General features: G+C 47.5%; 29 non-coding genes across 29 annotated transcripts; 26 read left to right on the top strand and 3 right to left on the bottom strand.

Annotated features, from left to right (window-relative positions):
• Positions 1-495: 495 nt before the first annotated feature.
• LOC143872894 (5S ribosomal RNA) lies at positions 496-614 on the top strand. Its single transcript, XR_013247621.1, has one exon. It is a non-coding gene; the product is annotated as a 5S ribosomal RNA (ribosomal RNA).
• A 597-nt stretch (positions 615-1211) lies between these two features.
• Positions 1212-1330, top strand: LOC143874328 (5S ribosomal RNA). Its single transcript, XR_013249012.1, has one exon. It is a non-coding gene; the product is annotated as a 5S ribosomal RNA (ribosomal RNA).
• A 597-nt stretch (positions 1331-1927) lies between these two features.
• LOC143874682 (5S ribosomal RNA) lies at positions 1928-2046 on the top strand. The gene has a single exon (XR_013249353.1). It is a non-coding gene; the product is annotated as a 5S ribosomal RNA (ribosomal RNA).
• A 596-nt stretch (positions 2047-2642) lies between these two features.
• LOC143874329 (5S ribosomal RNA) lies at positions 2643-2761 on the top strand. Its single transcript, XR_013249013.1, has one exon. It is a non-coding gene; the product is annotated as a 5S ribosomal RNA (ribosomal RNA).
• Positions 2762-3358: 597 nt separating this feature from the next.
• LOC143874683 (5S ribosomal RNA) lies at positions 3359-3477 on the top strand. Its single transcript, XR_013249354.1, has one exon. It is a non-coding gene; the product is annotated as a 5S ribosomal RNA (ribosomal RNA).
• Positions 3478-4074: 597 nt separating this feature from the next.
• LOC143874637 (5S ribosomal RNA) lies at positions 4075-4193 on the top strand. The gene has a single exon (XR_013249310.1). It is a non-coding gene; the product is annotated as a 5S ribosomal RNA (ribosomal RNA).
• Positions 4194-4790: 597 nt separating this feature from the next.
• On the top strand, positions 4791-4909 carry LOC143874519 (5S ribosomal RNA). The gene has a single exon (XR_013249196.1). It is a non-coding gene; the product is annotated as a 5S ribosomal RNA (ribosomal RNA).
• A 597-nt stretch (positions 4910-5506) lies between these two features.
• LOC143875218 (5S ribosomal RNA) lies at positions 5507-5625 on the top strand. Its single transcript, XR_013249875.1, has one exon. It is a non-coding gene; the product is annotated as a 5S ribosomal RNA (ribosomal RNA).
• A 597-nt stretch (positions 5626-6222) lies between these two features.
• LOC143873025 (5S ribosomal RNA) lies at positions 6223-6341 on the top strand. Its single transcript, XR_013247749.1, has one exon. It is a non-coding gene; the product is annotated as a 5S ribosomal RNA (ribosomal RNA).
• A 597-nt stretch (positions 6342-6938) lies between these two features.
• On the top strand, positions 6939-7057 carry LOC143874705 (5S ribosomal RNA). The gene has a single exon (XR_013249376.1). It is a non-coding gene; the product is annotated as a 5S ribosomal RNA (ribosomal RNA).
• Positions 7058-7654: 597 nt separating this feature from the next.
• On the top strand, positions 7655-7773 carry LOC143870712 (5S ribosomal RNA). Its single transcript, XR_013245494.1, has one exon. It is a non-coding gene; the product is annotated as a 5S ribosomal RNA (ribosomal RNA).
• Positions 7774-8362: 589 nt separating this feature from the next.
• Positions 8363-8478, top strand: LOC143875216 (5S ribosomal RNA). The gene has a single exon (XR_013249873.1). It is a non-coding gene; the product is annotated as a 5S ribosomal RNA (ribosomal RNA).
• Positions 8479-9075: 597 nt separating this feature from the next.
• On the top strand, positions 9076-9194 carry LOC143873371 (5S ribosomal RNA). The gene has a single exon (XR_013248082.1). It is a non-coding gene; the product is annotated as a 5S ribosomal RNA (ribosomal RNA).
• Positions 9195-9793: 599 nt separating this feature from the next.
• LOC143874546 (5S ribosomal RNA) lies at positions 9794-9912 on the top strand. The gene has a single exon (XR_013249222.1). It is a non-coding gene; the product is annotated as a 5S ribosomal RNA (ribosomal RNA).
• Positions 9913-10508: 596 nt separating this feature from the next.
• Positions 10509-10627, top strand: LOC143870724 (5S ribosomal RNA). Its single transcript, XR_013245506.1, has one exon. It is a non-coding gene; the product is annotated as a 5S ribosomal RNA (ribosomal RNA).
• A 599-nt stretch (positions 10628-11226) lies between these two features.
• LOC143874692 (5S ribosomal RNA) lies at positions 11227-11345 on the top strand. Its single transcript, XR_013249364.1, has one exon. It is a non-coding gene; the product is annotated as a 5S ribosomal RNA (ribosomal RNA).
• A 590-nt stretch (positions 11346-11935) lies between these two features.
• Positions 11936-12054, top strand: LOC143870735 (5S ribosomal RNA). The gene has a single exon (XR_013245517.1). It is a non-coding gene; the product is annotated as a 5S ribosomal RNA (ribosomal RNA).
• A 599-nt stretch (positions 12055-12653) lies between these two features.
• On the top strand, positions 12654-12772 carry LOC143873092 (5S ribosomal RNA). Its single transcript, XR_013247814.1, has one exon. It is a non-coding gene; the product is annotated as a 5S ribosomal RNA (ribosomal RNA).
• A 597-nt stretch (positions 12773-13369) lies between these two features.
• Positions 13370-13488, top strand: LOC143870747 (5S ribosomal RNA). The gene has a single exon (XR_013245529.1). It is a non-coding gene; the product is annotated as a 5S ribosomal RNA (ribosomal RNA).
• Positions 13489-14089: 601 nt separating this feature from the next.
• Positions 14090-14208, top strand: LOC143870758 (5S ribosomal RNA). The gene has a single exon (XR_013245540.1). It is a non-coding gene; the product is annotated as a 5S ribosomal RNA (ribosomal RNA).
• Positions 14209-14805: 597 nt separating this feature from the next.
• LOC143875054 (5S ribosomal RNA) lies at positions 14806-14924 on the top strand. Its single transcript, XR_013249718.1, has one exon. It is a non-coding gene; the product is annotated as a 5S ribosomal RNA (ribosomal RNA).
• A 597-nt stretch (positions 14925-15521) lies between these two features.
• Positions 15522-15640, top strand: LOC143870771 (5S ribosomal RNA). Its single transcript, XR_013245553.1, has one exon. It is a non-coding gene; the product is annotated as a 5S ribosomal RNA (ribosomal RNA).
• A 597-nt stretch (positions 15641-16237) lies between these two features.
• LOC143874046 (5S ribosomal RNA) lies at positions 16238-16356 on the top strand. The gene has a single exon (XR_013248736.1). It is a non-coding gene; the product is annotated as a 5S ribosomal RNA (ribosomal RNA).
• Positions 16357-16955: 599 nt separating this feature from the next.
• LOC143874773 (5S ribosomal RNA) lies at positions 16956-17074 on the top strand. Its single transcript, XR_013249443.1, has one exon. It is a non-coding gene; the product is annotated as a 5S ribosomal RNA (ribosomal RNA).
• Positions 17075-17673: 599 nt separating this feature from the next.
• LOC143874518 (5S ribosomal RNA) lies at positions 17674-17792 on the top strand. Its single transcript, XR_013249195.1, has one exon. It is a non-coding gene; the product is annotated as a 5S ribosomal RNA (ribosomal RNA).
• A 597-nt stretch (positions 17793-18389) lies between these two features.
• On the top strand, positions 18390-18508 carry LOC143874790 (5S ribosomal RNA). Its single transcript, XR_013249460.1, has one exon. It is a non-coding gene; the product is annotated as a 5S ribosomal RNA (ribosomal RNA).
• An 843-nt stretch (positions 18509-19351) lies between these two features.
• On the bottom strand, positions 19352-19470 carry LOC143872994 (5S ribosomal RNA). Its single transcript, XR_013247717.1, has one exon. It is a non-coding gene; the product is annotated as a 5S ribosomal RNA (ribosomal RNA).
• A 599-nt stretch (positions 19471-20069) lies between these two features.
• On the bottom strand, positions 20070-20188 carry LOC143873513 (5S ribosomal RNA). Its single transcript, XR_013248221.1, has one exon. It is a non-coding gene; the product is annotated as a 5S ribosomal RNA (ribosomal RNA).
• A 597-nt stretch (positions 20189-20785) lies between these two features.
• LOC143873514 (5S ribosomal RNA) lies at positions 20786-20904 on the bottom strand. The gene has a single exon (XR_013248222.1). It is a non-coding gene; the product is annotated as a 5S ribosomal RNA (ribosomal RNA).
• Positions 20905-21568: the final 664 nt, after the last annotated feature.

Below are 21568 nucleotides of genomic sequence, written 5' to 3' on the forward strand. Positions count from 1 at the left end.
TCGGTTCGAATCTTTTTATTTTCTTCCGGATGGTGAATTCAAAGACGTCCGGTCTTTATTATGGCGGGGTGATAGTGTCGTTTGATTCGATAAACGGAATTCGTTCTGACATTTCATTTGCGGTCAAATTATAGCGGGGGTTTGTTTAGATTCAGTGACGTACAGGCTATAGCGGATGAGTGTACTAGTGGATGCGAGTCATGAATCCGGTCGGAAGGTGTTTACTGGCCGTCAGCTACCCTTGGTGCACAAATATCGTTCCGACGATAACTTTTGATCCGCCCGTCAGATCGTGGCGATTCTTATATTGATTCGGGGGTACTCGGGAAGAATCATCGTGCGATGACAGCCTTGGCGGTCATCCGGCTTCCCGACATTCTCGGATCGTCCATCCGGTGTCATCTAGCAGGATTTTTTCGCACTTTCATTTAAACGGACTTCGTACGACAATGCGAGTGGAAACTCTTGTTTACTTTGACATTGGAGAGGCATGCTGGGTGCGATCATACCAGCACAAATGCACTGGATCCCATCCGAACTCCGAAGTTAAGCGTGCTTGGGCGAGAGTAGTACTAGGATGGGTGACCTCTTGGGAAGTCCTCGTGTTGCACCCCTGTCACTTTTTTCGGCTATCTACCACTTTTTTCGAACAATCTTTCGGTTCTGGAACATCGATGCGAACTGAAACGCACGTTTAGTGCGTCGCCTCCTACGTTTCGGTTCGGATCTTTTTATTTTCTTCCGGATGGTGAATTCAAAGACGTCCGGTCTTTATTATGGCGGGGTGATAGTGTCGTTTGATTCGATAAACGGAATTCGTTCTGACATTTCATTTGCGGTCAAATTATAGCGGGGGTTTGTTTAGATTCAGTGACGTACAGGCTATAGCGGATGAGTATACTAGTGGATGCGAGTCATGAATCCGGTCGGAAGGTGTTTACTGGCCGTCACCTACCCTTGGTGCACAAATATCGTTCCGACGATAACTTTTGATCCGCCCGTCAGATCGTGGCGATTCTTATATTGATTCGGGGGTGCTCGGAAAGATTCATCGCGGAATGACAGCCCTGGCAGTCATCCGGCTTCCCGACATGCTCGGATCGTCCATCCGATGTCATCTAGCAGGATTTTTTCGCACTTTCATTTAAACGGATTTCGTACGAAAATGCGAATGGAAACTCTTTATTACTTTGACAATGGAGAGGCATGCTGGGTGCGATCATACCAGCACAAATGCACTGGATCCCATCAGAACTTCGAAGTTAAGCGTGCTTGGGCGAGAGTAGTACTAGGATGGGTAACCTCCTGGGAAGTCCTCGTGTTGCACTCCTGTAACTTTTTTCGGCTATCAACCACTTTTTTCGAACAATCTTTCGGTTCTAGAACGTCGATGCGAACTGAAACGCACGTTCAGCGCGACGTCTCCTACGTTTCGGTTCGGATCTTTTTGTTTTCTTCCGGATGGTTAATTCAAATACGTCCTGTCTTTATTATGGCGGGGTGATAGTGTCGTTTGATTCGATAAACGGAATTCGTTCTGACATTTCATTTGCGGTCAAATTATAGCGGGGGTTTGTTTAGATTCAGTGACGTACAGGCTATAGCGGATGAGTATACTAGTGGATGCGAGTCATGAATCCGGTCGGAAGGTGTTTACTGGCCGTCACCTACCCTTGGTGCACAAATATCGTTCCGACGATAACTTTTGATCCTCCCGTCAGATCGTGGCGATTCTTATATTGATTCGGGGGTGCTCGGAAAGATTCATCGCGGAATGACAGCCCTGGCAGTCATCCGGCTTCCCGACATGCTCGGATAGTCCATCCGGTGTCATCTAGCAGGATTTTTTCGCACTTTCATTTAAACGGACTTCGTACGACAATGCGAGTGGAAACTCTTTATTACTTTGACAATGGAGAGGCATGCTGGGTGCGATCATAACAGCACAAATGCACTGGATCCCATCAGAACTCCGAAGTTAAGCGTGCTTGGGCGAGAGTAGTACTAGGATGGGTGACCTCCTTGGAAGTCCTCGTGTTGCACCCCTGTCACTTTTTTCGGCTATGTACCACTTTTTTCGAACAATCTTTCGGTTCTCGAACATCGATGCGAACTGAAACGCACGTTTAGTGCGTCGCCTCCTACGTTTCGGTTCGAATCTTTTTATTTTCTTCCGGATGGTGAATTCAAAGACGTCCGGTCTTTATTATGGCGGGGTGATAGTGTCGTTTGATTCGATAAACGGAATTCGTTCTGACATTTCATTTGCGGTCAAATTATAGCGGGGGTTTGTTTAGATTCAGTGACGTACAGGCTATAGCGGATGAGTGTACTAGTGGATGCGAGTCATGAATCCGGTCGGAAGGTGTTTACTGGCCGTCAGCTACCCTTGGTGCACAAATATCGTTCCGACGATAACTTTTGATCCGCCCGTCAGATCGTGGCGATTCTTATATTGATTCGGGGGTGCTTGGAAAGATTCATCGCGCGATGACAGCAGGGCGGTCATCCGGCTTCCCGACATGCTCGGATCGTCCATCCGATGTCATCTAGCAGGATTTTTTCGCACTTTCATTTAAACGGATTTCGTACGAAAATGCGAATGGAAACTCTTTATTACTTTGACAATGGAGAGGCATGCTGGGTGCGATCATACCAGCACAAATGCACTGGATCCCATCAGAACTTCGAAGTTAAGCGTGCTTGGGCGAGAGTAGTACTAGGATGGGTAACCTCCTGGGAAGTCCTCGTGTTGCACTCCTGTAACTTTTTTCGGCTATCAACCACTTTTTTCGAACAATCTTTCGGTTCTAGAACGTCGATGCGAACTGAAACGCACGTTCAGCGCGACGTCTCCTACGTTTCGGTTCGGATCTTTTTGTTTTCTTCCGGATGGTTAATTCAAATACGTCCTGTCTTTATTATGGCGGGGTGATAGTGTCGTTTGATTCGATAAACGGAATTCGTTCTGACATTTCATTTGCGGTCAAATTATAGCGGGGGTTTGTTTAGATTCAGTGACGTACAGGCTATAGCGGATGAGTATACTAGTGGATGCGAGTCATGAATCCGGTCGGAAGGTGTTTACTGGCCGTCACCTACCCTTGGTGCACAAATATCGTTCCGACGATAACTTTTGATCCGCCCGTCAGATCGTGGCGATTCTTATATTGATTCGGGGGTGCTCGGAAAGATTCATCGCGCAATGACAGCCCTGGCAGTCATCCGGCTTCCCGACATGCTCGGATAGTCCATCCGGTGTCATCTAGCAGGATTTTTTCGCACTTTCATTTAAACGGACTTCGTACGACAATGCGAGTGGAAACTCTTTATTACTTTGACAATGGAGAGGCATGCTGGGTGCGATCATAACAGCACAAATGCACTGGATCCCATCAGAACTCCGAAGTTAAGCGTGCTTGGGCGAGAGTAGTACTAGGATGGGTGACCTCCTTGGAAGTCCTCGTGTTGCACCCCTGTCACTTTTTTCGGCTATCTACCACTTTTTTCGAACAATCTTTCGGTTCTCGAACATCGATGCGAACTGAAACGCACGTTTAGTGCATCGCCTCCTACGTTTCGGTTCGAATCTTTTTATTTTCTTCCGGATGGTGAATTCAAAGACGTCCGGTCTTTATTATGGCGGGGTGATAGTGTCGTTTGATTCGATAAACGGAATTCGTTCTGACATTTCATTTGCGGTCAAATTATAGCGGGGGTTTGTTTAGATTCAGTGACGTACAGGCTATAGCGGATGAGTGTACTAGTGGATGCGAGTCATGAATCCGGTCGGAAGGTGTTTACTGGCCGTCAGCTACCCTTGGTGCACAAATATCGTTCCGACGATAACTTTTGATCCGCCCGTCAGATCGTGGCGATTCTTATATTGATTCGGGGGTGCTCGGAAAGATTCATCGCGCGATGACAGCCATGGCGGTCATCCGGCTTCCCGACATGCTCGGATAGTTCATCCGGTGTCATCTAGCAGGATTTTTTCGCACTTTCATTTAAACGGACTTCGTACGACAATGCGAGTGGAAACTCTTTATTACTTTGACAATGGAGAGGCATGCTGGGTGCGATCATACCAGCACATATGCACTGGATCCCATCCGAACTCCGAAGTTAAGCGTGCTTCGGCGAGAGTAGTACTAGGATGGGTGACCTCTTGGGAAGTCCTCGTGTTGCACCCCTGTCACTTTTTTCGGCTATCTACCACTTTTTTCGAACAATCTTTCGGTTCTGGAACATCGATGCGAACTGAAACGCACGTTTAGTGCGTCGCCTCCTACGTTTCGGTTCGGATCTTTTTATTTTCTTCCGGATGGTGAATTCAAAGACGTCCGGTCTTTATTATGGAGGGGTGATAGTGTCGTTTGATTCGATAAACGGAATTCGTTCTGACATTTCATTTGCGGTCAAATTATAGCGGGGGTTTGTTTAGATTCAGTGACGTACAGGCTATAGCGGATGAGTGTACTAGTGGATGCGAGTCATGAATCCGGTTGGAAGGTGTTTACTGGCCGTCAGCTACCCTTGGTGCACAAATATCGTTCCGACGATAACTTTTGATCCGCCCGTCAGATCGTGGCGATTCTTATATTGATTCGGGGGTACTCGGGAAGATTCATCGCGCAATGACAGCCCTGGCGGTCATCCGGCTTCCCGACATGCTCGGATCGTCCATCCGGTGTCATCTAGCAGGATTTTTTCGCACTTTCATTTAAACGGACTTCGTACGACAATGCGAGTGGAAATTCTTTATTACTTTGACAATGGAGAGGCATGCTGGGTGCGATCATACCAGCACAAATGCACTGGATCCCATCAGAACTCCGAAGTTAAGCGTGCTTGGGCGAGAGTATTACTAGGATGGGTGACCTCCTGGGAAGTCCTCGTGTTGCACCCGTGTCACTTTTTTCGGCTATCTACCACTTTTTTCGAACAATCTTTCGGTTCTAGAACGTCGATGCGAACTGAAATGCACGTTCAGCGCGACGCCTCCTAGGTTTCGGTTCGGATCTTTTTGTTTTCTTCCGGATGGTTAATTCAAATACGTCCGGTCTTTATTATGGCGGGGTGATAGTGTCGTTTGATTCGATAAACGGAATTTGTTCTGACATTTCATTTGCGGTCAAATTATAGCGGGGTTTTGTTTAGATTCAGTGACGTACAGGCTATAGCGGATGAGTGTACTAGTGGATGCGAGTAATGAATCCGGTCGGAAGGTGTTTACTGGCCGTGAGCTACCCTTGGTGCACAAATATCGTTCCGACGATAACTTTTGATCCGCCCGTCAGATCGTGGCGATTCTTATATTGATTCGGGGGTACTCGGGAAGAATCATCGTGCGCGGACAGCCTTGGCGGTCATCCGGCTTCCCGACATGCTCGGATCGTCCATTCGGTTTCATCTAGCAGGATTTTTTCGCACTTTCATTTAAACGGACTTCGTACGACAATGCGAGTGGAAACTCTTTATTACTTTGACAATGGAGAGGCATGCTGGTTGCGTTCATAACAGCACAAATGCACTGGATCCCATCAGAACTCCGAAGTTAAGCGTGCTTGGGCGAGAGTAGAACTAGGATGGGTGACCTCCTGGGAAGTCCTCGTGTTGCACCCCTGTCACTTTTTTCGGCTATCTACCACTTTTTTCGAACAATCTTTCGGTTCTGGAACATCGATGCGAACTGAAACGCACGTTTAGTGCGTCGCCTCCTACGTTTCGGTTCGGATCTTCTAATTTTCTTCCGGATGGTGAATTCAAAGACGTCCGGTCTTTATTATGGCGGGGTGATAGTATCGTTTGATTCGATAAACGGAATTCGTTCTGACATTTCATTTGCGGTCAAATTATAGCGGGGGTTTGTTTAGATTCAGTGACGTACAGGCTATAGCGGATGAGTGTACTAGTGGATGCGAGTAATGAATCCGGTCGGAAGGTGTTTACTGGCCGTGAGCTACCCTTGGTGCACAAATATCGTTCCGACGATAACTTTTGATCCGCCCGTCAGATCGTGGCGATTCTTATATTGATTCGGGGATACTCGGGAAGATTCATCGCGCGTTGACAGCCCTGGCGGTCACCCGGCTTCCCGACATGCTCGGATCGTCCATCCGGTGTCATCTAGCAGGATTTTTTCGCACTTTCATTTAAACGGAGTTCGTACGACAATGCGAGTGGAAACTCTTTATTACTTTGACAATGGAGAGGCATGCTGGGTGCGATCATACCAGCACAAATGCACTGGATCCCATCAGAACTCCGAAGTTAAGCGTGCTTGGGCGAGAGTAGTACTATGATGGGTGACCTCCTGGGAAGTCCTCGTGTTGCACCCCTGTCACTTTTTTCGGCTATCTACCACTTTTTTCGAAAAATCTTTCAGTTCTGGAACATCGATGCGAACTGAAACGCACGTTTAGTGCGTCGCCTCCTACGTTTCGGTTCGGATCTTTTTATTTTCTTCCGGATGGTGAATTCAAAGACGTCCGGTCTTTATTATGGCGGGGTGATAGTGTCGTTTGATTCGATAAACGGAATTCGTTCTGACATTTCATTTGCGGTCAAATTATAGCGGGGGTTTGTTTAGATTCAGTGACATACAGGCTATAGCGGATGAGTGTACTAGTGGATGCGAGTCATGAATCCGGCTGGAAGGTGTTTACTGGCCGTGAACTACCCTTGGTGCACAAATATCGGTCCGACGATAACTTTTGATCCGCCCGTCAGATCGTGGCGATTCTTATATTGATTCGGGGGTACTCGGAAAGATTTATCGCGTGATGACAGCCCTGGCGGTCATCCGGCTTCCCGACATGCTCGGATAGTCCATCCGGTGTCATCTAGCAGGATTTTTTCGCACTTTCATTTAAACGGACTTCGTACGACAATGCGAGTGGAAACTCTTTATTACTTTGACAATGGAGAGGCATGCTGGGTGCGATCATACCAGCACAAATGCACTGGATCCCATCAGAACTCCGAAGTTAAGCGTGCTTGGGCGAGAGTAGTACTATGATGAGTGACCTCCGGGGAAGTCCTCGTGTTGCACCCCTGTCACTTTTTTCGGCTATCTACTACTTTTTTCGAACAATCTTTCGGTTCTGGAACATCGATGCGAACTGAAACGCACGTTTAGTGCGTCGCCTCGTACGTTTCGGTTCGAATCTTTTTATTTTCTTGCGGATGGTGAATTCAAAGACGTCCGGTCTTTATTATGGCGGGGTGATAGTGTCGTTTGATTCGATAAACGGAATTCGTTCTGACATTTCATTTGCGGTCAAATTATAGCGGGGGTTTGTTTAGATTCAGTGACATACAGGCTATAGCGGATGAGTGTACTAGTGGATGCGAGTCATGAATCCGGTCGGAAGGTGTTTACTGGCCGTGAACTACCCTTGGTGCACAAATATCGGTCCGACGATAACTTTTGATCCGCCCGTCAGATCGTGGCGATTCTTATATTGATTCGGGGGTACTCGGAAAGATTTATCGCGCGATGACAGCCCTGGCGGTCATCCGGCTTCCCGACATGCTCGGATAGTCCATCCGGTGTCATCTAGCAGGATTTTTTCGCACTTTCATTTAAACGGACTTCGTACGACAATGCGAGTGGAAACTCTTTATTACTTTGACAATGGAGAGGCATGCTGGGTGCGATCATACCAGCACAAATGCACTGGATCCCATCAGAACTCCGAAGTTAAGCGTGCTTGGGCGAGAGTAGTACTAGGATGGGTGACCTCCTGGGAAGTCCTCGTGTTGCACCCCTGTCACTTTTTTCGGCTATCTACCACTTTTTCGAACAATCTTTCGGTTCTGGAATATCGATGCGAACTGAAACGCACGTTTAGTGCGTCGCCTCCTAGGTTTCGGTTCGGATCTTTTTATTTTCTTCCGGATGGTGAATTCGAAGACGTCCGGTCTTTATTATGGCGGGGTGATAGTGTCGTTTGATTCGATAAACGGAATTCGTTCTGACATTTCATTTGCGGTCAAATTATAGCGGGGGTTTGTTTAGATTCAGTGACGTACAGGCTATAGCGGATGAGTGTACTAGTGGATGCGAGTCATGAATCCGGTCGGAAGGTGTTTACTGGCCGTGAGCTACGCACAAATATCGTTCCGACGATAACTTTTGATCCGCCCGTCAGATCGTGGCGATTCTTTTATTGATTCGGGGGTGCTCGGAAAGATTCATCGCGGAATGACAGCCCTGGCGGTCATCCGGCTTCCCGACAAGCTCGGATAGTCCATCCGGTGTCATCTAGCAGGATTTTTTCGCACTTTCATTTAAACGGACTTCGTACGACAATGCGAGTGGAAACTCTTTATTACTTTGACAATGGAGAGGCATGATGGGTGCGATCATACCAGCACAAATGCACTGGATCCCATCAGAACTCCGAAGTTAAGCGTGCTTGGGCGAGAGTATTACTAGGATGGGTCTCCTGGGAAGTCCTCGTGTTGCACCCCTGTCACTTTTTTCGGCTATCTACCACTTTTTTCGAACAATCTTTCGGTTCTGGAACATCGATGCGAACTGAAACGCACGTTTAGTGCGTCGCCTCCTACGTTTCGGTTCGGATCTTTTAATTTTCTTCCGGATGGTGAATTCAAAGACGTCCGGTCTTTATTATGGCGGGGTGATAGTGTCGTTTGATTCGATAAACGGAATTCGTTCTGACATTTCATTTGCGGTCAAATTATAGCGGGGGTTTGTTTAGATTCAGTGACGTACAGGCTATAGCGGATGAGTGTACTAGTGGATGCGAGTCATGAATCCGGTCGGAAGGTGTTTACTGGCCGTGAGCTACCCTTGGTGCACAAATATCGTTCCGACGATAACTTTTGATCCGCCCGTCAGATCGTGGCGATTCTTATATAGATTCGGGGGTGCTCGGAAAGATTCATCGCGCGATGACAGCCCTGGCGGTCATCCGGCTTCCCGACATGCTCGGATAGTCCATCCGGTGTCATCTAGCAGGATTTTTTCGCACTTTCATTTAAACGGACTTCGTACGACAATGCGAGTGGAAACTCTTGTTTACTTTGACAATGGAGAGGCATGCTGGGTGCGATCATACCAGCACAAATGCACTGGATCCCATCCGAACTCCGAAGTTAAGCGTGCTTGGGCGAGAGTAGTACTAGGATGGGTGACCTCTTGCGAAGTCCTCGTGTTGCACCCCTGTCACTTTTTTCGGCTATCTACCACTTTTTTCGAACAATCTTTCGGTTCTGGAACATCGATGCGAACTGAAACGCACGTTTAGTGCGTCGCCTCCTACGTTTCGGTTCGGATCTTTTTATTTTCTTCCGGATGGTGAATTCAAAGACGTCCGGTCTTTATTATGGCGAGGTGATAGTGTCGTTTGATTCGATAAACGGAATTCGTTCTGACATTTCATTTGCGGTCAAATTATAGCGGGGGTTTGTTTAGATTCAGTGACGTACAGGCTATAGCGGATGAGTGTACTAGTGGATGCGAGTCATAAATCCGGTCGGAAGGTGTTTACTGGCCGTCAGCTACCCTTGGTGCACAAATATCGTTCCGACGATAACTTTTGATCCGCCCGTCAGATCGTGGCGATTCTTATATTGATTCGGGGGTACTCGGGAAGATTTTAATCGCGCAATGACAGCCGGGGCGGTCATCCGGCTTCCCGACATGCTCGGATCGTCCATCCGATGTCATCTAGCAGGATTTTTTCGCACTTTCATTTAAACGGACTTCGTACGACAATGCGAGTGGAAACTCTTTATTACTTTGACAATGGAGAGGCATGCTGGGTGCGATCATACCAGCACAAATGCACTGGATCCTATCAGAACTCCGGAGTTAAGCGTGCTTGGGCGAGAGTAGTACTAGGATGGGTGACCTCCTGGGAAGTCCTCGTGTTGCACCCCTATCACTTTTTTCGGCTATCTACCACTTTTTTCGAACAATCTTTCGGTTCTGGAACATCGATGCGAACTGAAACGCACGTTTAGTGCGTCGCCTCATACGTTTCGGTTCGGATCTTTTTATTTTTTCCGGATGGTGAATTCAAAGACGTCCGGTCTTTATTATGGCGGGGTGATAGTGTCGTTTGATTCGATAAACGGAATTCGTTCTGACATTTCATTTGCGGTCAAATTATAGCAGGGGTTTGTTTAGATTCAGTGACGTATAGGCTATAGCGGATGAGTGTACTAGTGGATGCGAGTCATGAATCCGGTCGGAAGGTGTTTACTGGCCGTGAGCTACCCTTGGTGCACAAATATCGTTCCGACGATAACTTTTGATCCGCCCGTCAGATCGTGGCGATTCTTATATTGATTCGGGGGTACTCGGGAAGATTCATCGCGCGATAACAGCCCTGGCGGTCATCCAGCTTCCCGACATGCTCGGATCGTCCATCCGATGTCATCTAGCAGGATTTTTTCGCTCTTTCATTTAAACGGACTTCGTACGACAATGCGAGTGGAAACTCTTTATTACTTTGACAATGGAGAGGCATGCTGGGTGCGATCATACCAGCACAAATGCACTGGATCCCATCAGAACTCCGAAGTTAAGCGTGCTTGGGCGAGAGTAGTACTAGGATGGGTGACCTCCTGGGAAGTCCTCGTGTTGCACCCCTGTCACTTTTTTCGGCTATCTACCACTTTTTTCGAACAATCTTTCGGTTCTGGAACATCGATGCGAACTGAAACTCACGTTTAGTGCGACGCCTCCTACGTTTCGGTTCGGATCTTTTTATTTTCTTCCGGATGGTGAATTCAAATACGTCCGGTCTTTATTATGGCGGGGTGATAGTGTCGTTTGATTCGATAAACGGAATTCGTTCTGACATTTCATTTGCGGTCTAATTATAGCGGGGGTTTGTTTAGATTCAGTGACGTACAGGCTATAGCGGATGAGTGTACTAGTGGATGCGAGTCATGAATCCGGTCGGAAGGTGTTTACTGGTCGTGAGCTACCCTTGGTGCACAAATATCGTTCCGACGATAACTTTTGATCCGCCCGTCAGATCGTGGCGATTCTTATATTGATTCGGGGGTACTCGGGAAGATTTTAATCGCGCATTGACAGCCCTGGCGGTCATCCGGCTTCCCGACATGCTCGGATCGTTCATCCGATGTCATTTAGCAGGATTTTTTCGCACTTTCATTTAAACGGACTTCGTACGACAATGCGAGTGGAAACTCTTTATTACTTTGACAATGGAGAGGCATGCTGGGTGCGATCATACCAGCACAAATGCACTGGATCCCATCAGAACTCCGAAGTTAAGCGTGCTTGGGCGAGAGTAGTACTAGGATGGGTGACCTCCTCGGAAGTCCTCGTGTTTCACCCCTGTCACTTTTTTCGGCTATCTACCACTTTTTTCGAACAATCTTTCGGTTCTGGAACATCGATGCGAACTGAAACGCACGTTTAGTGCGTCGCCTCCTACGTTTCGGTTCGGATCTTTTTATTTTCTTCCGGATGGTGAATTCAAACACGTCCGGTCTTTATTATGGCGGGGTGATAGTGTCGTTTGATTCGATAAACGGAATTCGTTCTAACATTTCATTTGCGGTCAAATTATAGCGGGGGTTTGTTTAGATTCAGTGACGTACAGGCTATAGCGGATGAGTGTACTAGTGGATGCGAGTCATGAATCCGGTCGGAAGGTGTTTACTAGCCGTGAGCTACGCACAAATATCGTTCCGACGATAACTTTTGATCCACCCGTCAGATCGTGGCGATTCTTATATTGATTCGGGGGTACTCGGGAAGATTCATCGCGCGATGACAGCCCTGGCGGTCATCCGGCTTCCCGACATGCTCGGATAGTCCATCCGGTGTCATCTAGCAGGATTTTTTCGCACTTTCATTTAAACGGACTTCGTACGACAATGCGAGTGGAAACTCTTTATTACTTTGGCAATGGAGAGGCATGCTGGGTGCGATCATACCAGCACAAATGCACTGGATCCCATCAGAACTCCGAAGTTAAGCGTGCTTGGGCGAGAGTAGTACTAGGATGGGTGACCTCCTGGGAAGTCCTCGTGTTGCACCCCTGTCACTTTTTTCGGCTATATACCACTTTTTTCGAACAATCTTTCGGTTCTGGAACATCGATGCGAACTGAAACGCACGTTTAGTGCGACGCCTCCTACGTTTCGGTTCGGATCTTTTTATTTTCTTCCGGATGGTGAATTCAAATACGTCCGGTCTTTATTATGGCGGGGTGATAGTGTCGTTTGATTCGATAAACGGAATTCGTTCTGACATTTCATTTGCGGTCAAATTATAGCGGGGGTTTGTTTAGATTCAGTGACGTACAGGCTATAGCGGATGAGTGTACTAGTAGATGCGAGTCATGAATCCGGTCGGAAGGTGTTTACTGGCCGTGAGCTAACCTTGGTGCACAAATATCGTTCCGACGATAACTTTTGATCCGCCCGTCAGATCGTGGCGATTCTTATATTGATTCGGGGGTACTCGGGAAGATTTTAATCGCGCAATGACAGCCGTGGCGGTCATCCAGCTTCCCGACATGCTCGGATCGTCCATCCGATGTCATCTAGCAGGATTTTTTCGCACTTTCATTTAAACGGACTTCGTACGACAATGCGAGTGGAAACTCTTTATTACTTTGACAATGGAGAGGCATGCTGGGTGCGATCATACCAGCACAAATGCACTGGATCCCATTAGAACTCCGAAGTTAAGCGTGCTTGGGCGAGAGTAGTACTAGGATGGGTGACCTCCTGGGAAGTCCTCGTGTTGCACCCCTGTCACTTTTTTCGGCTATCTACCACTTTTTTCGAACAATCTTTCGGTTTTGGAACATCGATGCGAACTGAAACGCACGTTTAGTGCGTCGCCTCATACGTTTCGGTTCGGATCTTTTTATTTTCTTCCGGATGGTGAATTCAAAGACGTCCGGTCTTTATTATGGCGGGGTGATATTGTCGTTTGATTCGATAAACGGAATTCGTTCTGACATTTCATTTGCGGTCAAATTATAGCGGGGGTTTGTTTAGATTCAGTGACGTACAGGCTATAGCGGATGAGTGTACTAGTGGATGCGAGTCATGAATCCGGTCGGAAGGTGTTTACTGGCCGTGAGCTACCCGTGGTGCACCAATATCGTTCCGACGATAACTTTTGATCCGCCCGTCAGATCGTGGCGATTCTTATATTGATTCGGGGGTACTCGGGAAGATTCATCGCGCGATAACAGCCCTGGCGGTCATCCAGCTTCCCGACATGCTCGGATCGTCCATCCGATGTCATCTAGCAGGATTTTTTCGCACTTTCATTTAAACGGACTTCGTACGACAATGCGAGTGGAAACTCTTTATTACTTTGACAATGGAGAGGCATGCTGGGTGCGATCATACCAGCACAAATGCACTGGATCCCATCAGAACTCCGAAGTTAAGCGTGCTTGGGCGAGAGTAGTACTAGGATGGGTGACCTCCTGGGAAGTCCTCGTGTTGCACCCCTGTCACTTTTTTCGGCTATCTACCACTTTTTTCGAACAATCTTTCGGTTCTGGAACATCGATGCGAACTGAAACTCACGTTTAGTGCGACGCCTCCTACGTTTCGGTTCGGATCTTTTTATATACGGGAAGCCGGATGGTGAATTCAAATACGTCCGGTCTTTATTATGGCGGGGTAGTAGTGTCGTTTGATTCGATAAACGGAATTCGTTCTGACATTTCATTTGCGGTCTAATTATAGCGGGGGTTTGTTTAGATTCAGTGACGTACAGGCTATAGCGGATGAGTGTTCTAGTGGATGCGAGTCATGAATCCGGTCGGAAGGTGTTTACTGGCCGTGAGCTACCCTTGGTGCACAAATATCGTTCCGACGATAACTTTTGATCCGCCCGTCAGATCGTGGCGATTCTTATATTGATTCGGGGGTACTCGGGAAGATTCATCGCGCGATGACAGCCCTGGCGGTCCTCCGGCTTCCCGACATGCTCGGATCGTCCATCCGATGTCATCTAGCAGGGTTTTTTCGCACTTTCATTTAAACGGACTTCGTACGACAATGCGAGTGGAAACTCTTTATTACTTTGGCAATGGAGAGGCATGCTGGGTGCGATCATACCAGCACAAATGCACTGGATCCCATCAGAACTCCGAAGTTAAGCGTGCTTGGGCGAGAGTAGTACTAGGATGGGTGACCTCCTGGGAAGTCCTCGTGTTGCACCCCTGTCACTTTTTTCGGCTATCTACCACTTTTTTCGAACAATCTTTCGGTTCTGGAACATCGATGCGAACTGAAACGCACGTTTAGTGTGTCGCCTCCTACGTTTCGGTTCGGATCTTTTTATTTTCTTCCGGATGGTGAATTCAAAGACGTCCGGTCTTTATTATGGCGGGGTGATAGTGTCGTTTGATTCGATAAACGGAATTCGTTCTGACATTTCATTTGCGGTCAAATTATAGCGGGGGTTTGTTTAGATTCAGTGACGTACAGGCTATAGCGGATGAGTGTACTAGTGGATGCGAGTCATGAATCCGGTCGGAAGGTGTTTACTGGCCGTGAGCTACCCTTGGTGCACAAATATCGTTCCGACGATAACTTTTGATCCGCCCGTCAGATCGTGGCGATTCTTATATTGATTCGTGGCTACTCGGGAAGATTCATCGCGCAATAACAGCCCTGGCTGTGATCCAGCTTCCCGACATGCTCGGATCGTCCATCAGATGTTATCTAGCCGGATTTTTTTGCACTTTCATTTAAACGGACTTCGTACGACAATGCGAGTGGAAACTCTTTATTACTTTGACAATGGAGAGGCATGCTGGGTGCGATCATAACAGCACAAATGCACTGGATCCCATCAGAACTCCGAAGTTAAGCGTGCTTGGGCGAGAGTAGTACTAGGATAGGTGACCTCCTCGGAAGTCCTCGTGTTGCACCCCAATCACTTTTTTCGGCTATATACCACTTTTTTCGAACAATCTTTCGGTTCTGGAACATCGATGCGAACTGAAACGCACGTTTAGTGCGACGCCTCCTACGTTTCGGTTCGGATCTTTTTATTTTCTTCCGGATGGTGAATTCAAATACGTCCGGTCTTTATTATGGCGGGGTGATAGTGTCGTTTGATTCGATAAACGGAATTCGTTCTGACATTTCATTTGCGGTCAAATTATAGCGGGGGTTTGTTTAGATTCAGTGACGTACAGGCTATAGCGGATGAGTGTACTAGTAGATGCGAGTCATGAATCCGGTCGGAAGGTGTTTACTGGCCGTGAGCTAACCTTGGTGCACAAATATCGTTCCGACGATAACTTTTGATCCGCCCGTCAGATCGTGGCGATTCTTATATTGATTCGGGGGTACTCGGGAAGATTCATCGCGCGATGACAGTCCTGGCGGTCATCCGGCTTCCCGACATGCTCGGATCGTCCATCCGATGTCATCTAGCAGGGTTTTTTCGCACTTTCATTTAAACGGACTTCGTACGACAATGCGAGTGGAAACTCTTTATTACTTTGGCAATGGAGAGGCATGCTGGGTGCGATCATACCAGCACAAATGCACTGGATCCCATCAGAACTCCGAAGTTAAGCGTGCTTGGGCGAGAGTAGTACTAGGATGGGTGACCTCCTGGGAAGTCCTCGTGTTGCACCCCTGTCACTTTTTTCGGCTATCTACCACTTTTTTCGAACAATCTTTCGGTTCTGGAACATCGATGCGAACTGGAACGCACGTTTAGTGCGACGCCTCCTACGTTTCGGTTCGGATCTTTTTATTTTCTTCCGGATGGTGAATTCAAATACGTCCGGTCTTTATTATGGCGGGGTGATAGTGTCGTTTGATTCGATAAACGGAATTCGTTCTGACATTTCATTTGCGGTCAAATTATAGCGGGGGTTTGTTTAGATTCAGTGACGTACAGGCTATAGCGGATGAGTGTACTAGTGGATGCGAGTCATGAATCATGTCGGAAGGTGTTTACTGGCCGTGAGCTACCCTTGGTGCACAAATATCGTTCCGACGATAACTTTTGATCCGCCCGTCAGATCGTGGCGATTCTTATATTGATTCGTGGCTACTCGGGAAGATTCATCGCACGATAACAGCCCTGGCGGTCATCCAGCTTCCCGACATGCTCGGATCGTCCATCCGATGTTATCTAGCCGGATTTTTTCGCACTTTCATTTAAACGGACTTCGTACGACAATGCGAGTGGAAACTCTTTATTACTTTAACAATGGAGAGGCATGCTGGGTGCGATCATACCAGCACAAATGCACTGGATCCCATCAGAACTCCGAAGTTAAACGTGCTTGGGCGAGAGTAGTACTAGGATGGGTGACCTCCTCGGAAGTCCTCGTGTTGCACCCCTGTCACTTTTTTCGGCTATCTACCACTTTTTTCGAACAATCTTTCGGTTCTGGAACATCGATGCGAACTGGAACGCACTTTTAGTGCTACGCCTCCTACGTTTCGGTTCGGATCTTTTTATTTTCTTCCAGATGGTGAATTCAAATACGTCCGGTCTTTATTATGGCGGGGTGATAGTGTCGTTTGATTCGATAAACGGAATTCGTTCTGACATTTCATTTGCGGTCAAATTATAGCGGGGGTTTGTTTAGATTCAGTGACGTACAGGCTATAGCGGATGAGTGTACTAGTGGATGCGAGTAATGAATCCGGTCGGAAGGTGTTTAGTGGCCGTAAGCTACCCTTGGTGCACAAATATTGTTCCGACGATAACTTTTGATCCGCCCGTCAGATCGTGGCGATTCTTATATTGATTCGGGGGTACTCGGGAAGATTTTAATCGCGCAATGACAGCCGTGACGGTCATCCGGCTTCCCGACATGCTCGGATCGTCCATCCGATGTCATCTAGCAGGATTTTTTCGCACTTTCATTTAAACGGACTTCGTACGACAATGCGAGTGGAAACTCTTTATTACTTTGACAATGGAGAGGCATGCTGGGTGCGATCATACCAGCACAAATGCACTGGATCCCATCAGAACTTCGAAGTTAAGCGTGCTTGGGCGAGAGTTGTACTAGGATGGGTGACCTCCTCGGAAGTCCTCGTGTTGCACCCCTGTCACTTTTTTAGGCTATCTACCACTTTTTTCGAACAATCTTTCGGTTCTGGAACATCGATGCGAACTGAAACGCACGTTTAGTGCGACGCCTCCTACGTTTCGGTTCGGATCTTTTTATTTTCTTCCGGATGGTGAATTCAAATACGTCCGGTCTTTATTATGGCGGGGTGATAGTGTCGTTTGATTCGATAAACGGAATTCGTTCTGACATTTCATTTGCGGTCAAATTATAGCGGGGGTTTGTTTAGATTCAGTGACGTACAGGCTATAGCGGATGAGTGTACTAGTGGATGCGAGTAATGAATCCGGTCGGAAGGTGTTTAGTGGCCGTAAGCTACCCTTGGTGCACAAATATTGTTCCGACGATAACTTTTGATCCGCCCGTCAGATCGTGGCGATTCTTATATTGATTCGGGGGTACTCGGGAAGATTTTAATCGCGCAATGACAGCCGTGACGGTCATCCGGCTTCCCGACATGCTCGGATCGTCCATCCGATGTCATCTAGCAGGATTTTTTCGCACTTTCATTTAAACGGACTTCGTACGACAATGCGAGTGGAAACTCTTTATTACTTTGACAATGGAGAGGCATGCTGGGTGCGATCATACCAGCACAAATGCACTGGATCCCATCAGAACTTCGAAGTTAAGCGTGCTTGGGCGAGAGTAGTACTAGGATGGGTGACCTCCTCGGAAGTCCTCGTGTTGCACCCCTGTCACTTTTTTCGGCTATCTACCACTTTTTTCGAACAATCTTTCGGTTCTGGAACATCGATGCGAACTGGAACGCACGTTTAGTGCTATGCCTCCTACGTTTCGGTTCGGATCTTTTTATTTTCTTCCAGATGGTGAATTCAAATACGTCCGGTCTTTATTATGGCGGGGTGATAGTGTCGTTTGATTCGATAAACGGAATTCGTTCTGACATTTCATTTGCGGTCAAATTATAGCGGGGGTTTGTTTAGATTCAGTGACGTACAGGCTATAGCGGATGAGTGTACTAGTGGATGCGAGTCATGAATCATGTCGGAAGGTGTTTACTGGCCGTGAGCTACCCTTGGTGCACAAATATCGTTCCGACGATAACTTTTGATCCGCCCGTCAGATCGTGGCGATTCTTATATTGATTCGTAGCTACTCGGGAAGATTCATCGCGCGATAACAGCCCTGGCGGTCATCCAGCTTCCCGACATGCTCGGATCGTCCATCCGATGTTATCTAGCCGGATTTTTTCGCACTTTCATTTAAACGGACTTCGTACGACAATGCGAGTGGAAACTCTTTATTACTTTGACAATGGAGAGGCATGCTGGGAGCGATCATACCAGCACAAATGCACTGGATCCCATCAGAACTTCGAAGTTAAGCGTGCTTGGGCGAGAGTAGTACTAGGATGGGTGACCTCCTCGGAAGTCCTCGTGTTGCACCCCTGTCACTTTTTTCGGCTATCTACCACTTTTTTCGAACAATCTTTCGGTTCTGGAACATCGATGCGAACTGAAACGCACGTTTAGTGCGACGCCTCCTACGTTTCGGTTCGGATCTTTTTATTTTCTTCCGGATGGTGAATTCAAATACGTCCGGTCTTTATTATGGCGGGGTGATAGTGTCGTTTGATTCGATAAACGGAATTCGTTCTGACATTTCATTTGCGGTCAAATTATAGCGGGGGTTTGTTTAGATTCAGTGACGTACAGGCTATAGCGGATGAGTGTACTAGTGGATGCGAGTAATGAATCCGGTCGGAAGGTGCGAAAAAACCCTGCTAGATGACATCGGATGGACGATCCGAGCATGTCGGGAAGCCGGATGACCGCCAGGACTGTCATTGCGCGATGAATCTTCCCGAGTACCCCCGAATCAATATAAGAATCGCCACGATCTGACGGGCGGATCAAAAGTTATCGTCGGAACGATATTTGTGCACCAAGGTTAGCTCACGGCCAGTAAACACCTTCCGACCGGATTCATGACTCGCATCTACTAGTACACTCATCCGCTATAGCCTGTACGTCACTGAATCTAAACAAACCCCCGCTATAATTTGACCGCAAATGAAATGTCAGAACGAATTCCGTTTATCGAATCAAACGACACTATCACCCCGCCATAATAAACACCGGACGTATTTGAATTCACCATCCGAAAGAAAATAAAAAGATCCGAACCGAAACGTATGAGGCGACGCACTAAACGTGCGTTTCAGTTCGCATCGATGTTCCAGAACCGAAAGATTGTTCGAAAAAAGTGGTAGATAGCCGAAAAAAGTGACAGGGGTGCAACACGAGGACTTCCCAGGAGGTCACCCATCCTAGTACTACTCTCGCCCAAGCACTCTTAACTTCGGAGTTCTGATGGGATCCAGTGCATTTGTGCTGGTATGATCGCACCCAGCATGCCTCTCCATTGTCAAAGTAATAAAGAGTTTCCACTCGCATTGTCGTACGAAGTCCGTTTAAATGAAAGTGCGAAAAAATCCTGCTAGATGACATCGGATGGACGATCCGAGCATGTCGGGAAGCCGGATGACCGTCACGGCTGTCATTGCGCGATTAAAATCTTCCCGAGTACCCCCGAATCAATATAAGAATCGCCACGATCTGACGGGCGGATCAAAAGTTATCGTCGGAACAATATTTGTGCACCAAGGGTAGCTTACGGCCACTAAACACCTTCCGACCGGATTCATTACTCGCATCCACTAGTACACTCATCCGCTATAGCCTGTACGTCACTGAATCTAAACAAACCCCCGCTATAATTTGACCGCAAATGAAATGTCAGAACGAATTCTGTTTATCGAATCAAACGACACTATCACCCCGCCATAATAAAGACCGGACGTATTTGAATTCACCATCCGGAAGAAAATAAAAAGATCCGAACCGAAACGTAGCAGGCGTCGCACTAAACGTGCGTTTCAGTTCGCATCGATGTTCCAGAACCGAAAGATTGTTCGAAAAAAGTGGTAGATAGCCGAAAAAAGTGACAGGGGTGCAACACGAGGACTTCCGAGGAGGTCACCCATCCTAGTACTACTCTCGCCCAAGCACGCTTAACTTCGGAGTTCTGATGGGATCCAGTGCATTTGTGCTGGTATGATCGCACCCAGCATGCCTCTCCATTGTCAAAGTAATAAAGAGTTTCCACTCGCATTGTCGTACGAAGTCCGTTTAAATGAAAGTGCGAAAAAATCCGGCTAGATAACATCGGATGGACGATCCGAGCATGTCGGGAAGCTGGATGACCGCCAGGGCTGTTATCGCGCGATGAATCTTCCCGAGTAGCTACGAATCAATATAAGAATCGCCACGATCTGACGGGCGGATCAAAAGTTATCGTCGGAACGATATTTGTGCACCAAGGGTAGCTCACGGCCAGTAAACACCTTCCGACATGATTCATGACTCGCATCCACTAGTACACTCATCCGCTATAGCCTGTACGTCACTGAATCTAAACAAACCCCCGCTATAATTTGACCGCAAACGAAATGTCAGAACGAATTCCGTTTATCGAATCAAACGACACTATCACCCCGCCATAATAAAGACCGGACGTATTTGAATTCACCATCCGGAAGAAAATAAAAAGATCCGAACCGAAACGTAGGAGGCGTCGCACTAAACGTGCGTTCCAGTTCGCATCGACGTTCCAGAACCGAAAGATTGTTCGAAAAAAGTGGTAGATAGCCGAAAAAAGTGACAGGGGTGCAACACGAGGACTTCCGAGGAGGTCACCCATCCTAGTACTACTCTCGCCCAAGCACGCTTAACTTCGGAGTTCTGATGGGATCCAGTGCATTTGTGCTGGTATGATCGCACCCAGCATGCCTCTCCATTGCCAAAGTAATAAAGAGTTTCCACTCGCATTGTCGTACGAAGTCCGTTTAAATGAAAGTGCGAAAAAACCCTGCTAGATGACATCGGATGGACGATCCGAGCATGTCGGGAAGCCGGATGACCGCCAGGGCTGTCATCGCGCGATGAATCTTCCCGAGTACCCCCGAATCAATATAAGAATCGCCACGATCTGACGGGCGGATCAAAAGTTATCGTCGGAACGATATTTGTGCACCAAGGTTAGCTCACGGCCAGTAAACACCTTCCGACCGGATTCATGACTCGCATCTACTAGTACACTCATCAGCTATAGCCTGTACGTCACTGAATCTAAACAAACCCCCGCTATAATTTGACCGCAAATGAAATGTCAGAACGAATTCCGTTTATCGAATCAAACGACACTATCACCCCGCCATAATAAAGACCGGACGTATTTGAATTCACCATCCGGAAGAAAATAAAAAGATCCGAACCGAAACGTAGGAGGCGTCGCACTAAACGTGCGTTTCAGTTCGCATCGATGTTCCAGAACCGAAAGATTGTTCGAAAAAAGTGGTATACAGCCGAAAAAAGTGACAGGGGTGCAACACGAGGACTTCCGAGGAGGTCACCCATCCTAGTACTACTCTCGCCCAAGCACGCTTT

The sequence above is a fragment of the Tasmannia lanceolata genome, unplaced genomic scaffold, assembly GCF_043159265.1.
Source record: "Tasmannia lanceolata isolate RefF3 unplaced genomic scaffold, GAP_Taslan_0.1 ptg000003l, whole genome shotgun sequence".
NCBI classification, from domain to species: Eukaryota; Viridiplantae; Streptophyta; class Magnoliopsida; order Canellales; family Winteraceae; genus Tasmannia; species Tasmannia lanceolata.